The 14482-nt window shown below is 43.5% G+C and overlaps 2 non-coding genes across 2 annotated transcripts; one reads left to right on the top strand and one right to left on the bottom strand.

The window, feature by feature from the left end:
- Positions 1-623: 623 nt before the first annotated feature.
- Positions 624-696, top strand: trnaa-agc (transfer RNA alanine (anticodon AGC)). Its single transcript has one exon. It is a non-coding gene; the product is annotated as a tRNA-Ala (tRNA).
- Positions 697-1722: 1026 nt separating this feature from the next.
- trnav-cac (transfer RNA valine (anticodon CAC)) lies at positions 1723-1795 on the bottom strand. The gene has a single exon. It is a non-coding gene; the product is annotated as a tRNA-Val (tRNA).
- Positions 1796-14482: the final 12687 nt, after the last annotated feature.

Below are 14482 nucleotides of genomic sequence, written 5' to 3'. Positions count from 1 at the left end.
CAAATCTCAGTGGAACCTTTTGTTTGGACAGTAATACTGGTGTCCTATCTACACAGATCAGTCTATGGAGAAGTCCACAGTCTGTTCATTGGTCCAGCTGTAGTCATTAATTACTGAAATAAATCAACCTTTTGATGATATTCTACTTTCAAGTGTTTATTTCTTTTAATTTTGATGGTTATAACTGACAACCAATGAAAACCCACATTCAGTATGTCAGGAAATGAGAATATGTGAAAAGGTTCAACATTGAAGACACCTGGAGCCACTCTAACCAGATAATGAACAAAACACCTGCAAAGGCCTTTAAATGGTCTCAGTCTAGTTCTGTAGGCTGCACAACCACGGGAAGACTGCTGACTTGACAGTTGCCCAAAAGACGACCATTGACACCTTGCACAAGGGCAAGACACAAAGAGGCTGGCTGTTCACAGAGCTCTGTCCAAGCACATTAACAGAGAGGGAAGGGGAGTACAAGCAAGAGGGAGTACAAAGTGTTCTGCCCAAACAGGGACTTGAACCCTGGACCCTCAGATTAAAAGTCTGATGCTTCCAATACTTCACTAGTACACTTCATGTAGTGCAGTGAGTCCTGATTGACTTGCAATTGACCCTTTGTAAAAGGGGGATTAGCTCAAATGGTAGAGCGCTCGCTTAGCATGCGAGAGGTAGCGGGATCGATGCCCGCATCCTCCAGCCTGCATTTTAACAGGGAGGGTGTAACTGGATGGATGAGAATGGATGGATAATGTAGTGGACTTCCACCCAGCAGATCAAGTCCCAGAGGTTACAGCATCATTTATTAGCTGAGTTTCCCCTCAGGGAAGCTGCTGTTTACAAGCTGTTTACAGAGAGAAGCAAGAAAACAACAGTCAGCATCATCTTCCATAAAAACACATGACAATAACATATGAGACAGAGAGTTTATGATCAGTGCTCCCCCTGCTGGTTAGGACATATGATGACATTTTAAATGTACCAGTCAAAAGTCACTCAGTGGTTTGTCTTTGTTTTTATGACTTTCTACATTGTAGATTCATCCTGAAGACATCAGAGCTATGAAGGAACACATGTGGAATGATGTAGTGAACAAACAGTGTTAAACCAAGCAGAATATGTTTGATGTTTGACATTCTTCCAAGCAGCCAGCTTTTGCTTTGATGACAGCTTTGTACACTCTTTGCATTCTCTCAATCTGAACTGAACCACCAATGCTGTGCAATGCTGACATCTAGTGGTGGAATCGCAGGCTGCAGCCTCCTCATTCCAAAATCAATCCCTCCTCCACATAAAGTCAGAAGTTCTAAATGTGAGTCATTAAATGAGAGGTTCCAGCAGAAACGTCCAAACATCTGAAGAGAAGCTGAGAAGCCTGAGATACAGGGGCTGCAAGCTGAGCTTCAACTGTTCCTGTTCCTGTTCCGCACCCACACAACAAGTAAAACCTATATATGACCACCAAAAACATACATATAAAACAAACATAACACATTATATATATTTTTTTTTTTTTATTTTAGATACTATATTAATCCCAGAGGGAAATTCTTTACGGCAGTGTCATACAATGACTAGCAAGGTGCGCCACAGGCTAGGGTGAAGTGTCTTGCCCAAGAACACACAACAGTGACTAGGGAGGAGTTGGGATCGAACCACCAACCTTCCGGTTACTAGACAACCCTGCTATACCACTGCGCCACTGTTGTCCCTAAAACAATGTTGTGTTTCTGCCAGGTTTCGAACCAGGGACCTTTCGCGTGTGAGGCGAACGCGATAACCACTACACTACAGAAACTCACATATAACATGTCTTAAAGTAAGTATTATTAGGAGGATGCTGTCATCTTCCTGCTAAATTGAGCTTTCTCACCTGGAGAGCCGCCGATCCTGAAGGACAAACTGGAGCAGACAGGGGTGGACCACCTGCTGTCAGAGTGGATCAGGGACTACCTCACAAACTGACCACAATAGCTTTAATTTGCACATACAAATACTACTGTTTACTGCTTACTTTTGCACTTCAGCCACTTTACAGTCTGTTTACATTGTTCATGGACATTTGGATAGTGATAACATTTATGACTTGATAACCTGTACATACTTAATATTTTAGGAAGTGGTCTTGTATTAGGGTGTGACCCTCCTGAGAAGCAGAACCTCTCCTTTATAGGGCTGTCTTGATAACTGCCTCTCATTTCCACCTGTTGTCTGTTCCATTTGCATAACAGCAGCTGAAACTGATCCACAATCAGTGTTGATCCTAACTGGACAGGCTGATTTCACACAGGTGTGGCCAGATCAACCTGTGGTTAAGTACCACAGGCTTCTAAACTGCTGTGATCTCCAACCTCACCTTTATTTCTAAGATATTTGAAAGGGTGGCTGCAAGTCAGTCCACCAACAGCACCGGTCTGTTTGAAGTGTTCCAGGATTCAACAATAATCTGTTAAATTAAGATTAAGATTAAGATTAAGAAACCTTTATTAGTCCCACAATGGGGAAATTGCATTTTTGCAACGGCATACAGACAGCAAGGGATAAGTTAGGAAAAAGATATATACATTATAAAATAGGCTACCAATAAAAGATATATACATTATAAACAGTTTACATATTTAACAGTTATTGCACAGGTGAGTGGAGGTAGAAATGGTATATAAACTGTACAGAGTGCATCAAAAACTAAATAGATAATTTATTGTATTGAGTATTGCACCTATCAGAAGTGTTTATTATACAGTCTGACAGCAGCAGGAAGGAAAGACCTTCTGTATCTCTCCTTCACACACCGAGGGTGGAGCAGTCTGCCACTGAAGCTGCTCTGCAGGGCTGACAGGGTGTCCTGCAGGGGGTGGGACTCATTGTCCAGCATGGATGTTAGTTTTGCCAGGACCCTCCTGTCACCCACCTCCTGCACTGAGTCCAGAGAGCAGCCCAGGACAGAGCTGGACTTCCTGATGACTCTGTCCAGCTTCTTCCTCTCCCTCTCAGTGATGCTGCTGTTCCAGCAGACCACACCATACATGATGACTGATGCCACCACAGAGTCATAAAAGGTCTTCAGGAGTGCCCCTTTCACTCCAAAAGACCGCAGTCTCCTCAGCAGGTAGAGCCTGCTCTGGCCCTTCCTGTACAGTGCGTCTGTGTTGTGAGTCCAGTCAAGTTTGTTGTTGAGGTGAACACCCAGGTATTTTATAAGAGTCCACCTGCTCAATGTCCATTCCCTGGATGTTCACCGGTAAGGGGGGGGCTGAGTGTCGTCTGCGAAAGTCCACCACCATCTCCTTGGTTTTCCCTGCATTGATCAGGAGGTGGTTTCGCTGACACCAGTCAACAAAGTTCTGCGTCAGTCCTCTGTACTCCGCGTCATCGTCATCTCTGATGAGACCAACAATCGCAGTGTCATCAGAGAACTTCTGCAGCACACAGCCGTCAGTGTTGTGTCTGAAGTCCGACGTGTAGAGGGTGAAGAGAAAGGGGGCCAGGACAGTCCCCTGAGGGGCACCCGTGTTACAGGTGAGCAGGTCAGACACACAGTTCTGGGCTCTCACAAACTGTGGTCGGTTTGTGAGGTAGTCCCTGACCCACTCTGACAGCAGGTGGTCCACCCCTGTCTGCTCCAGTTTGTCCTTCAGGATCGCCGGCTGGATGGTGTTGAAAGCACTGGAAAAATCAAAGAAGGTGATTCTCACAGTGCTGCCGGGCTTCTCCAGGTGAGAAAGAGCTCGGTGTAGCAGGAAGGTGACAGCGTCCTCCACTCCAACATTAGGCCTGTAGGCGAACTGCAGTGGATCCATTGAGGAGCCCACTGTGGAGCGGAGGTGTCTCAGGACCAGTCTCTCCAGTGTCTTCATGAGGTGGGATGTCAGAGCCACTGGTCTGTAGCTGCTGAGGTCTTTGGGGTGCGGTGTTTTAGGCACTGGTACCACACAGGAGGTCTTCCAGAGCTGTGGTACCACCCCCAGCTTGAGGCTCAGATTGAAGATGTGCTCCATAACTCCACACAGCTGGTCTGCGCAGGACTTAAGGAGCCTGGAGCTAATGGCATCTGGTCCAGCTGCCTTCCTTGTCTTGGTTTTCCTGAGTTCTGTTCTCACCTGGGCTGCTGTGAAGGACAGGGGTGGGGGTGGGGGATGAGTGTCACTGTGTGGGTGTGAAGTGGTTTGATGTTGTGATAAGCTAAGAGTGTGGGGGGCTGTGGGAGAGGAACAAAGGCCAGGAGTCAGTCAAATATCACAGACCAGAGTGAAATCAAGTCCTTTTGAGGCAGAAATAAGCCCCTGGACTCACTGTGGGGCCACAGTCACTTTTTGGCAGATGAAAACACCAGTTTTTGAGGTGTATTATTTTAAAGGGGTCTTCATGGTATAAATGTGCTGGCTGCATCATAAGTTCTTGTTATTTAATGATAGTTAATTATAACTTCGTGGACCTGCAGACTCTTTGTCTTCATATGGGCTGAATGAAGGGAGACTAGCACAGATTTGACATGTGTGACTTCCACATGCTTTCCTACCATGAATGGAACAAGTCAAGCAGCACATGATGTGTTTGTGTAACACTGGAGATGTTAGCTGTACACGTGCAGAACAAAGACATGACCCACAGCAGACCATCATGTTTAAGTAGCAGCAGGAAGTCCTCTTCTTAGTAACATTTAGGTGAATGGGACGGCACATTTGATGTTTGACTTCATCTATGAACACATGTCTGCAGCATGTTTACTGCATTTGAACTGTTACTAATGTCATGACGCCAGCTGTGTCAGCTTTGTTTCCCTTTAAGTCCTCCATCTTCCTGCTGCATGTACTTTGTTGTTTTGTTGGATATCCTGTTTTATTGTGAAAGGACTCTTTCCTTCCTCTTGTGTTTCCCTCCTTGTTGGTTAGCTGCTCCGCCATGATTGTTGTCACCTGTGTCTTGTTAACTCTTGTGTGTCCAAGTCTTGTGCTGTCCTTTGTCACTGTCACTTTCAGAGCTTTCTATGTTTGCACCTGTTGTTCCGTGTTCCTTCAGTGTCTTCAGCATGCAGTCTGTCCAGGTTTGGGTCCCTTGACCTTTTCTTTAATACTTTGGTAGTTTATAATTTCACCTGCTGTTTCTGTCACTTCTTTCATTATGAGTTAAGACTCCAATAAGTTCCATTAAACTCACAGTGATGTATCACAGTGATGACTTCATAGTAAAGCCTTTCTTCTTCATGCCTCCTCCCACCTTACCCATTAAGCACATGTGTTTGTTACCAGCAGCAACATGATTGTGGTAAAAAGCTCATTGAACACTGTGCTCAGGGCTCTTGGTAGTTGCTGCTTCTTCTCCTGTGCTCCTCCAGACACTCCCAGTCCTCCTCTCTGACTGAGCTCACCTGCTTCCACTTGCTGATCAGGAGACAAAGGACAAAGGAGGGAAGATGAGACACAGAGGGACATTTGTCCTTTTGTTAGTAGGGCTGCTGCTTGTTGTTGCTCCTTTAGAAAACCTGATGTGTTTTCTTGTTCCTTTAGTAGAAAATAATGAGTCTCTTTTGTTTGAATCTCTTTTTTTAGCTTCTTTGTCTCCTAGTTCAGCTTTTGTTCTCTCCTTGTCCTCTGACCTGCTGAGGGATGGAAAATGGACTTTTAGCTGCACATGCTGAAAGTCCTGACTCCAAAGCGAGTAATTTCCCATAGACTCCCATGATAAAATGGCCGACATCACAGCAGAAAAGAACATGTTTACAGCCTGGTACAAAAAACCACTCTGGTCTCAGATGATAGGTTCTCTTTTAGTGTCAACTGTATCGGGGGTGAATTTTTTTACAACTCACTCCTTTCAATTGTATTCAGACTTAAAATTACACATAATTATGGGCGTTGCCGCTTGAGTAACAGACAGTTGTCGTATCACAGCACGAGTTTCCTCCCCCTCTTTGTCCATATTTGTAGTTTTGGCGGACGTGACACTGCCAACATGGTGGCGGTCAGCATGTCCTGGAACCTCCCACCGAGCCTCAGAATGGCTCTTCAGAAACAAACGGAAGCTCCCACGGAAGCTCTGTCCATAGTTTTTACTGTCAATGGAACGTGTTCTAAGGGTTGTCAGAATTTCTGTATGAGGTATTGTAAAGATATAGAGAAAGTAAATACATCTATTGTGTGGTAATGTGGTATAGATAAATGTGCATTAATTAATATTTGTAATATTATTGTTGTTAGTTATTATATGTATATTAACATTTTTTATACATTTTATGAAAGTGCTTGTGTTACTGGGTGATTGGGGGAGGGGGCATTTTTATTGATTTTTATTTAGGAGCAATAGTGATATCAAAGTGTTTGGGCTCAGGCGATTCCTCTTTTTTGATAAACTTCCCCAGCCTTGGAAAACACCCTCTCACAGGGGACCGAAGAAGCAAGTGTGCACAGAATCTGAATTGCCAGTTTGTACGGGTGCGGATATAGATGCTTCTGAGTGTGCCAGTAGAGCAAAGGGTCCTGTTGCCTTGGAATGTTCAGTTCTGCAGGATACCTTTGCACTTGAACAGTAGCCTCTGCTTTGGCACTGGACTGTCCACGGCCCTGAGTTACAGTATTGTCAAAAAGCTGCCACAGGTCACCTGCAAAGAGTATATAACGATATTGCAGTAAACATTAAGAAATGTTGATGATCTAAAAAAATAAAATAAACATTGTCCAATGCCACGTTTTTTGCTTACCTCTCTTTCCACAAGTTTACCGGGTCCAAGGTGTTCCTGTAGGTTTTGTGTAAACAATTTATATGGGCCCATCTTGCTCCATAAAATCTCTGGCTTTTCCCAGCCCAAATTTCATTTACTACTGTAGGAAGAAAATAAAAAAAATACTTGTAATGACCTCAGCACAGACAAAACACTGAAAGTCCATAATCACCACTTTCCACTGAATCAGGTTGCATTGCTGATAGAGGAGGAGCAGGGCTGGATGACGGTGGAGCAGAGGTAGAGGGTAGTGTTGTATGGGGAGGAAATAGTGGATGGTGATGCTGAAAGTGTGGATGAAGAAGGCCATTTGTGGGGGATGCGGGGTGTGGGCTGTGTGTATTTGGTAAGGTGGTCAATGTTGACTTTATGCACCACCTTGTTCTTGTGGTCAGCACTTTTATATTCAGTTTTAATTATTGTGAAGGGCCCTAGCAGTGGTTTACCCCCCTTCCTTTGCTCCTGACGGATGTTTTTGTCTCATGACCTGATCTCCCACAGCAAACTTGTCCTCCTGCCCTGTCTCCTCCCTCTTCCGCTTCACTTTAGCCCTGACCCTCTCAGTGTTTTCCAGGGCGACTGCATAATTTCTTTTAAGTATTTTTAGTCCTGCAGATAGTGTTTCATGCCCCAACACATTCTCCACGATGCTATCAGTTACCTGAGAGGAAATATCACAATGTTGGTAAACCAGATTGATGGATTACTGTACCATGCACCACATACATGTATTGAGAACACACCTCATACTCTTCTGGAATCTCAGTAGGATATCTTTCCTCCCTACCAAACATTAGACAATAAGGTGAGAACTGAGTTTTTTTTGTTCTCAGGGCAAACAAAGAGGACTGCAGGTGGCTGTCCTAAGTCTCAGGTTTCTCCCCAACTAGTTTATTCAAAGTCCTGTAAGATCAAAGATAAACACAGTTACAGGATTGCAAAAAGTAACACAAAATCCACAAACATTATAAAACCATACCTTTGAATGGTCCCAGTCATTGTCTCTACCAAGCCATTGGTCTGGGGGTGGTAGGGTGAACACAAGCTTCTCTTTATTCCCAGCTTGTCACAGATCTTATAGTTTATCTGGATTAACAATAATAATACTGAGACAAAACTTATCATTGAAAATAGGGGCAGATAACATGACAAGTGGTGTTACCTGATTGACAAATTCACGTCCTTGGTCGGGTAAAAGCCTTCTTGGGGCACCAAATTTATAAAAGAAGTCCATAATTCAGTAAACAACCTCCACTGCTCCTTTGGTCTTCAGTGGATACGCCTCTGTCCACTTCGTAAAGTAATCTATCATAATGCAAATGTACTGGTGGCCCTTCTTTGTTGGTGTGAGCTTGCCAATAAGGTCCATGCCCAGTAGTCCCAGTGGCTCTTAAACATAAAAAAGTCTAGTTATGGACATGGCTTCAATTGGAAATATGTTAAATGTTTTAATGCAGTCACCTCAATGGGGATGTATGCCTTCTTTATTTTCGTAGTGTTTCTTCTGGCCTGGCATTCAGGACACTCAAATATCTACAATAATTTAAGTATGGGGTGAATAAAAAAAAAATAATTAAAAATTACCAATACAGATTAAAAAAAAAAGTAACCCATTACGTATGTCTTTTTCCATACCAGGCCAGTAATATCTACGTGCAATAGCATCATAGGTTTTCTCCATCCCACAATGGCCACCATGCTTACTAGCATGCAAATCCTGGAACACCTGGTTTGCTTCTTCAGGTGACTTAACAACTTTTGCAAGGTGTTCTCCCTGCTTTCGTCTTCGGCGAATATAGTGGAGCTGCTCATCTAATGATGATTCCGTTTATTTTTTAATGAAATTGTAATTTACAATAGAAAATAAAACAATAGTTACCACTTACCCTTAATTAAGTAATTTTCACACCTTCTCCGGATAATGAACCGGCTCTTTGCCGAAGAGCCCACAGGACAAGCATTATGTCTCAGAAACCTTTCAATTTCCTGAACCATTTGGGGATTCATTTTTCCCTTCCTACACTTTTGAATTCTTACCTCAAGAAACTACTGCACTTACCTCTGACTATATCTTACCTCAACAAACTGCACTTACCTATGTCTTGTGTTTTACTAATCTACTTTTAACTATCTGTGTTCTCAACTAAATTGCTGTTTCTCTCTCTCTTTCTTTCTCAAATCCACTAAACTCACCACAAGTAGGCAATCATGGTTTACCTATATATATATATATATATACCTTTTGCCATCTGTACCTTACAAGGTGGAACTTGTTGGCGAAATTGCACACAGATAGTTATTGGTTGAAGACTTATCAGCAGGACTTGTAGCACTATGGTTGTTTTACCACAGGTTTACCCTTGATCCTTGTAATTAGAAAACCTTTGGAACAAATTCTGTTTGAACATCCTGCCTACAAAGTAGCCTATAAGCTCACTACAAACAAATACATGCAATGTCTAGGGGTGGCCATGCAGTGACGCAAGCTTTTATTTTGAAAGGTGCATCTGGCTTAATGTGTGTGTGGCTCCGTAGCGTAATCAAACACGGCTTATTTAGGATTTTAATGATTACATCGAAGGCGCTATGACCATGCCTGTGTGTTCTTTACATCACCTGAGTTTTTCATGTGTAAGAGTTGTACATGTACATGGACTCTTACATGGAGTCAGACCATGTTAAGTTGTCACAACATCAAGCTGTGACTACAGCCAACATTCATGTGTAACATTCACCCTTGTTCATGAAGCACTCTGTGACGTGGCAAGATGGTGCTAGGGTGTTCTGCTGCTGGCCGTCTGTCGCTGTGCTCTGTGTTTTTCATGTGGATACTGCTTTACCTGTGCTGTCAAGAGGTGTTCTCGCTTCTCACATACGATCGGCAAACTCTGCTTGAGGTCGGATGCTTCTGCAATCAGCTTAAAACTGACCCCGTGACTAGCTCTCCTCTGTTCCTTGAGGAAATACCGGCCTTCCTGAGGCGCCCTCCTGTGTATCTCACCCGCAAGAAACGCCGAAGGAGACGGGGGAAACGCGGTGGCGTCCGGGTGAGGATCGAGGCTCTCCTGAGATCTGCTCGTGTACCTGGTCGTGATCTGCTTTTGCTGGATGATCCTGCTTTACACTCACTGGCGATCAGGGCCCGATGGATCCAACCGGTGTTCCCGGAGGTCGACAGCTACGACGGCGTCGGCTGTTTGGTGGACCCCGCTCAGCTGCTGCTGCCTCCTGCCAGCCGGCGGCCACGAACAGGTAGAAGTGGTGTGGATCATCAGAATTTCCGCTCACTGAAGCTTGCTTCACCCTCGACTGGCACTCTTAATTTAAATCTGGCGCTGCTGAATGTGAGGTCCGTCACCAACAAAACTTTTCTCCTGAACGACTTCTTTACCTCGCGTAAACTGGATTTTATGTTCCTGACGGAAACTTGGCTACGTGAAGGAGAACTGGTACCTTTCTCGGAGCTGCTCCCCACTGGATGTAATTACTTTAACTCCCCACGTACCACTGGCAAAGGAGGAGGACTGGTTTCAATATTTAAATCCTCATTCCACTGCCAACAATCTCCGGCTGTCAGCTACTCCAGCTTTGAGCTGCAACTCTTCGAGGTAAAGCTCCCCGTGACTGTTCTCTGTGCGGTGGTCTATCAGCCACCAAAAATTAACAAAGACTTTGTTCGGGACTTTGCGGACATTGTGTCGGGTGTCACTCGGGTGTCATATGATCACTTTCTGATTGTTGGTGATTTTAATGTGCATGTCTGCTGTGAGAGCAGACCTCTGGTCAGAGACTTTCTGAGTGCCATTGACTCTTTTAATCTCACGCAGTCCGTTTTGGTGCCGACACTAGAGAAAGGCCACACTCTGGATCTTGTGTTGTCATATGGGCTGGATGTACAGATAACTGAAATCGGACACTCCCTCTTATCTGACCATTTACCTGTGTTATTCTCCCTCTCTGTGCCTGCACCCAGCACCATGAACACCGCGCCCGTTTGCCGTCTCCGTGTTTTTAACCCCTCAACTCCCCAGCGGTTTACCGCTGCTTTTAAAAACTCCTTTCTATATTCCCTTGATCTTAGCAGCCACAGTGTGGATGATTGTGTAATGATGTTTGATTCACTTTGCTCTGAGATTTTGGATTCAATCGTGCCCATGACTCTCAAGCCTGTAAGGCCGCAGAAACAGCCTTGGCTCAACGAGTCCACTCGTGTGCTCAGACGCGCATCTAGGCAGGCAGAGAGGAGATGGAAAAAGGACAAACTTAAAATTTTGTGGGATCTCCTACAAAACGATCTCACATCATACCAGCAGGCTGTTAAAGCTGCAAAGACAGAATATTTCTCCGCACTTGTGTCTGCAAATGCTCATAAGCCTCAGGTTCTTTTTAATGTGTTTGATTCTCTGGTGAATCCATGTGATGCTGTCTGTATTGAGCCGTCTCCTACTCTGTGCGAGGCTTTTAAGCAATTTTTTATTGATAAAATTTTAGCATTTGGACACCCGCTCTCTCAGTCTGCCCAGGACCCCTCAGCTCTTTCTCCCAGCTCCGCTGTCTTTGACAAATTTGAGCCTGTCTCACTATCTCACCTCACTGAGATTGTTAAAAATTTACGGCCTGCCACTTGCCAATCTGACAGCATTCCATCCTGTCTTTTTAAAGAGGTCTTCTGCACAGTTGACACTTTTAGCTTACAATTTATAAATCTGTGTCTGAGCTCTGGATCTGTTCCATCCTCTTTTAAACATGCCACGGTGCAGCCTCTTTTAAAAAAGAAAGGCCTAGACCCCTCGGTTTTAACAAATTTTAGACCAATTTCCAAGCTCCCTTTTATCTCAAAGGTTTTAGAGAAAGCTGTTCTTACTCAAATCCAAGAATTTTTAAAAACAGCAAATGTCTGTGAACCGTTTCAATCTGGTTTTAGGCCTCTCCACAGCACTGAAACTGCTCTTTTAAAAGTTTTTAATGATCTCTTGCTCACCCGTGACTCTGGCAACTGTGCCATTCTCTTGGCTCGCTTAGAGCACCATGTTGGCATAAAAGGCACTGCCCTAAAGTGGTTTGAATCGTATCTAACAGACAGATCCTTTTCAGTTCAGATAGGGCAGTTTTCTTCTTCAGTGGCCCCTCTGACCTGCGGGGTGCCCCAGGGGTCGGTTCTGGGCCCGCTGTTGTTCTCTCTCTACATGCTACCCCTGGGGTCCATATTCAGGAAGCACAGCATCCCCTTCCATTGTTTTGCTGACGATAAGCAGGTGTATTTGCCACTTAGAGTTTCTGCCAAAGATTCCCTCCAATCACTGCTAAACTGCATGAGTGATATTAAGAAATGGATGGACCTAAACTTTCTAAAATTAAACAAAAACAAAACTGAGGTTGTCTGGTCGCCCCGACCTAGTCCAGGTCCTTGCCAGCTCCCTTGGCCCACTGGCGCCAAACATACAAACTCATGCAAGGAATCTCGGGGTGATTATGGATGGTGCTTTTAAATTGGACAAGCAGGTGAGCTCAGTGGTCAAGTCTAGCTTCTTTCAACTAAGGCTTATTGCTAAGGTAAAGCCATACCTTAGTCAGAGTGACTTAGAGAAAGTCATCCACGCTTTTATAACCTCTCCCTTAAACTACTGTAACTCCCTGTATATTGGAATTGGACAGTCAGAGCTTCACCGTCTGCAGCTGGTCCAAAACGCAGCGGCTCGCCTTCTCACCGGGACAAAAAATTGTTGTATCTTTGTTTTATTGTATTTTACTGCAGTTCATTTCTTTTATGTATTTTATCAGTTTGAGTTTATTTTATGTATTTTAATGTTAAGCACTTTGGTGGGCTCTTATAAATGTGCTATATAAATAAAGCTGACATTGACATTGACATTGACAAGAGCCAACTGATGCAGGTTCGTTGCTGTGGCGTTCATGTGGAATGAGACGTTCACGGACACTGGGAAATTGGAGACTTCATTATGTCGTCACCTAAATGATCTAGTTTAGATGCTTTTCGATGTTTTTTTATATATATTTTTCTATACATATTTCTTTGTAGCTGAGTTTTATATTTGGATCATTTGCTAGTCATAATAATAAACATTATTTGAATGAAGGCCATGAACCTGCATCAGTTGGCTCTTGTCAATGTCAATGTCAATGTCAGCTTTATTTATATAGCACATTTATAAGAGTGTGGTCCTCCTCTGAAGTCGTAGCATTTTCTAGTTTTCTAGTTCATTGAATGGCCCACAAAACTTCCGGTTGATCGAAGGTAGCTCTCACTCCGACGGTCTTCACCCTCGACGCACGTCAGTAGAAGCACGATGACGCGAAGTGCGACATCACATTATAACATCTTTGCAGAGTCTAAAGTGAATTATTTATTATTTATTAAGGACACGAAGGACCTATAATAATAATAATAATAATAATAATAATAATAATAATAATAATAATAATAATTTAAATGTAATCATATGCATTAATTGAAACAACAATCATTTTTATTGACATAACCAGCAAACAATTTTTATCCAATTATTATTATATTTTGTAATACTCAACAATCATTTTATTATTAACAGAAACTATATACAAATTATGTTTGTAATTATTATGTAGTTATTATGTTAATTAATTGGGGGAAAAAGAAGTGGGTTGGGGGAAAGTCCAACAGCAACGGAAAGGTACAGAGGGTGGAGAGTATGAAGGATTTCATTCCAAAAAAGAGTTTTTGGGAACTCCTCCAGTTCCTCGGGCAGGTCTTTAGTCCACACTGCCTGAGGAACAACAAACTCTGTGTTTTGGAGGCTTAAGATGGCAATGTCTCCATTGTCTTTAGTGCGGAGTCCCTCCACCTCCACTGCTATGGGTTCCAAGGAATGCTGAAGAAAGGAAATATGAATATTAATTGCTTTGGAAAGCCACACATAGCTTACTTCCTACAGTGAGTACACTCACCTTCACTTCAGTGAAGTGGGTGCTTTGGAGGAAGTATCCGTAGTCCGGGCTGTACTTCCCCTTAAGTTGGGTGATGGTGATGGGGACCCCAATTGACAGTGGGGTCATGACTGCCTCCCTCCAAAACAGCACAGTAACTTCCTGTGTGCCCTATAATGAAAGAGGTTGTTTAGTTCTGAACAGGTGATGAAGCAACTGATGAAGCTGGAGGAGCAGCAGAACATCTTCCAGAATCTCTAAGTCCAGTTGCCTCGCTTTAACCTCTTTACTGAAAATAAACTGAATCACTAAGAATGTTTATCAACATCAACACTTTACCAAAGTGAGAAATTAATTAAATATGTTAAAGTAACATCAGCTTCCTACTTCCCTCAGCTTTAGTCGCCTCATGGGCACACCTCCACCCTGCTGCCCTTTATACTCCCTCACAGGATGCAGCTAAATGTGACAGAAAAGGGTTAAACTTAAAATATATGATGATCCCAGATATGATGTGAAGTCATATGGATGCAAAATCAATATTAAGGTAATGCTTCAGTGAGATTGGCAGGAGGCCATCATAAGAAACTTACAGCTGTGACATGTCCAGATGTGGTAATATACTCAAATTGCTCAGGGTGAGCAATTAAATCTGCTGTAGTGACTTCTGGTGGGGGTGGTTCCGGTGTCTCCCTGCCCTCTTCCTCCAGATGGCCATCCACAATAACAGGAGGGCAGCAAAAGATGACTGTGTTTTTTCGGCACAGCAGGGTGTTGGGTGAGCTTGTGCTGATCACTAAATTTTTAATTACATAGCTTTTTCCAATTTTAATTTTGGAGGCC

This window comes from Parambassis ranga, unplaced genomic scaffold, assembly GCF_900634625.1.
Source record: "Parambassis ranga unplaced genomic scaffold, fParRan2.1 scaffold_27_arrow_ctg1, whole genome shotgun sequence".
In the NCBI taxonomy this organism is placed as follows: Eukaryota; Metazoa; Chordata; class Actinopteri; family Ambassidae; genus Parambassis; species Parambassis ranga.
This window is presented reverse-complemented; position numbering and strand designations above follow the sequence as displayed.